A 3,758-nucleotide genomic window follows, 5' to 3' on the forward strand; every position below is an offset into this window, starting at 1 on the left:
AGGTGGTGGTGACACAGGTGTGGGAGGTGGTGGTGACACAGGTGGGGAGGTGGTGACACAGGTGTGGGTGGTGGTGACACGGGTGTGGGAGGTGGTGGTGACACAGTGTGGGAGGTGGTGACACAGGTGTGGGTGGTGGTGACACAGGTGTGGGAGGTGGTGACACAGGTGTCGGTGGTGGTGGTGACACAGGTGTGGGTGGTGGTGACACGGGTGTGGGAGGTGGTGACACGGGGGTGTGAGGTGGTGGTGACACAGGTGTGGGAGGTGGTGACACGGGGGTGCAAGGTGGTGGTGACACAGGTGTGGGAGGTGGTGGTGACACAGGTTTGGGAGGTGGTGACATAGGTGTGGGTGGTGGTGACACGGGTGTGGGAGGTGGTGACACGAGTGTGGGAGGTGGTGGTGACACGGCTGTGGGAGGTGGTGACACGGGTGTGGGTGGTGGTGACACGGGTGTGGGAGGTGGTCGCGACACAGAGGTGAGTGGCAGCTGCCACACAAAAGTGGGCAATGTGTGCTCCTTTAGCCCAAAGTGGTTGAAAACGGTGTCCCATGGCCCTGTTAACGGGGTTGAGGTTGGGGCAGGCAGTCGGTGTGCAGGGACAGCCAAATGCCGGCCTCGCCCCCACGAGGGGCGTCAGGCCTTCCCTGAGGAGCGGGGTGCCGGCGGGTTAGGTGCGGCTGGGAAGACGGTGGCCGGGTGTGAGGCTCACGCACACAGCCCCTGCCCCGCTTTGGGGAGGCCCTCCCGGTGGGGGAGGAGCTCGAGCTCTGGGGAGTTGGCAGCCATCCTGATCCCAGAGGTGGGTTGCTTCTGGAAACAGAGATCCAGGGCTTCTCCTCCAGGGACAGATAACGACTGGCACCTCGGGTCCCCCTGAAGCCTTCCCATTGGGCCATGAAGCCGTCTTCTCCCTTATTTCTGAGGAAGGGAGAATTGTGTCACTCGTGGGAGTCCACGCTGGGTGAAGAGCTTAACATGCTTCGTCTCACCCCGTCCTCGCGACGGTCCTGTGAGGTAAGGACCACCGTCATTCCATTTCGCAGATGAGAAAACTGAGGCTCAGAGAAGGTATGGAGTCTGCCCAAGGTGTCCCAGCGACCAGGTGGTGGAGTGCGACTTGACCCAGGTCTGTCCGGCCCGGCCTGAGCGGCTGCTGGAATCCTCCCGCACAGCTGGAGGGAGGTCAGAGGTCCAAGCGCTTTGGAAAGTAGTCATGTGACTTGGCAGAATTCGCTAAGGCCGTGCCTACGCCTCCCACGAGCCAGCAATCTCACTCCTGGGTACGTGCCCAGCAAAGTCTCTCCGGGAGCTCTGTGGACTCGGGCCTGCAGGCTCGCCCCACCTCCGCTGCCCGCTCCTGGCCCCCGAGCAAGTCCACGGTGCGCCCTGGGGACCCGGTGGGACCCCAAGGCCTTACCGGGAGACGTGCCGGGTCCCACCTTGCCAGTCACAGACCCGCGTGAGGTGGGTGTTCTTCCACACTTGCATCGCAGCCGGCTGCGGGGGCGGGGGCCGGGGTCTGGTCGCCTTGTCGTAAGCCAGACTTTAAAGAGATTCGGGGAAAATGTTCAAGGGCTGCTCGTCTCGCTAATTCCCCTTCAATACATACTGACTTCCTCGTAACAATATGTTACTTATCTTGACACGTCGTGGGTGAAGCTAGACAGTATGACGCTAAGTGAGAGGAGTCGGTCAGGGAAAGGCAAGTACCCTACGATTTCACTCCTGTGTAGAGTTTAAGAAACAAAACCCACAGCAAAGGGGAAGAAAAAACCGAGAGAGAGACAAACCTAGGAACAGACTGTTAATTATAGGGGACAACCTGATGGTCGGGGTCGGTAGCAGGGTTGGGATGGGGATGGGATTAAGGAGGGCACTTGTGATGAGCACAGGGTCGTGTATGGGACTGTTGAATCACCATATCGTGCCCCTGAGACTAGTATAACACTGCATGTTACCTCCCTGGAGTGACCGACTTAAATTTAAAAAAAAGAATGAAAAAAAATAAATCAGTAGGTAGGTCTTTAACTTCTCCGTTTCAATTTCTGACGCGGTCACTACTGATAGGTGTGCCCACGAACAACAGCTCTCTGGGCTCCTCCACTGGGATGGGGACCAGGCAGGGGTCCCCGGGGACAGATGGCAGGAAACACAGGCCCAGGTTCCCCGCAGGCTCCGAAAGCCTTCCTGTCGGGGCCGTCCGTGGTGCTCCTCAAAGCTGTACGGGTCGTGAAAGACAAGGAAAGACCGAGAAACTGTCGCAGGCTGGAGGAGACTGAGGAGACGGTGTGCGTTGTGAGGGGGGCTGGATGGGACTCTGGAACAGATACGGGAGAGTCGGGACAAACGGGTGACATGGAACAAAGGCGACAGTTTGTATTGTCATTATCGTTCTGGGAACGACCACTACGAGGACAGGGGATGGCAAGGTGGGCGAGGCCACAGAGGTAGGTCCGCGATAAGTCGGAGATGCCCCTTCGGAAGGCAGGAGGAGGCACGGAGGAGGCCAGCAGGGACCCAAGTCGAGTCCAGAGGAGAAACCTGGCTGCACATGTGGATTTATGTGCTGTCACTGTTATCACACGCTGAGCACGGGCCAAGTGTGTTAGTCAGAGTCCCCCGGAAGAAGAGAACCAGCAGGAGGCATATACATAAAGAGAGAGACTTATTTTAAGGAATCGGCTCATGCAGTTGGGGGCTGGCAAGTCTAAGATCTGCAGCACAGGCTGGCGGGCTGGAGACCTAGGGAAAAAGCTAGATGTTGCCGTTACAAGCCCGAAGGCCATCTGGAGGCAGAATTCCTTCTTCCTCAGGGAAACTCAGTCTTTTGCTCTTAAGGCCTTCAACTGATTGGATGAGGCCCACCCACTGTGTGTGTGTGTGGGGGGGTCATCTGCTTTACTCAAAGTCCACATGTTTCACGGATAATCTCATCCAGAAATACCTTCACAGCGATATCTAGATTAGCATTTAACCAAATATCCAGGCGCTGTGGCTCGGCTGAGTGGACACATAAAATTAACCATCCCAGCAGGGAGATGGTGGGACAGAGATGTCAGGGATCCAGGTGTGGTTCTTAGAAACAGCCCCGCCTTCCTTTCGGTTTCTTCCTGGGCTTATCAGGATCTCAATACAGGTTTCAGGTGCCCTGCAACCCAACAAGGGCCTCTCGTACAACAAGGCCCCGAACACCGTGCAAAGCAGAGCCCTTGGAAACGCAGCTCTGTGTGAGACCATACAGAAAGATCAAAAGGAACGGCCCCCTCCCGCCTCAGACACCCTAGCGTGAGCTCTCCTACCTGGGAGTTGAGTTTAGCACTTTGCTCTCGCGTTGTTGTGCTTAGACCTTTATACAACTCTATGCAGAGTGATGTCCTCTCAGCCAGGCAGTGGACACCCGGAGGACAGAGACACGGATTGCCTGTCGAGTAGCAGTGATGGGGAGCTCACTCCTCGGCTGAGGCGGCCTTCGGATGGTGCTGACTGAAGGAGTTCTCCTCAAAGTTGCGCTGGCACTCTCTCCCCAGGCCCTTCACACCCCATGGAGCCTACAGAGGATGACCCCCAGGATGGCACCCGGGTCGTGTGAGGACTGTCACCGAGCCTTCTCTTCAGAGGAGGCACAGTCTTGTTCCTCACGACGGACGGGCTCCAGGCTGCTGGGGGCCCTCCTCTGATCACATTCCTGTTCTGGAAGGCCCCTTCCCACTCTCCACGGGGCCTGGCCAACAGCAGACTCTCGATAATTGTC

The sequence above is a fragment of the Panthera leo genome, chromosome E1 (assembly GCF_018350215.1).
Source record: "Panthera leo isolate Ple1 chromosome E1, P.leo_Ple1_pat1.1, whole genome shotgun sequence".
In the NCBI taxonomy this organism is placed as follows: domain Eukaryota; kingdom Metazoa; phylum Chordata; class Mammalia; order Carnivora; family Felidae; genus Panthera; species Panthera leo.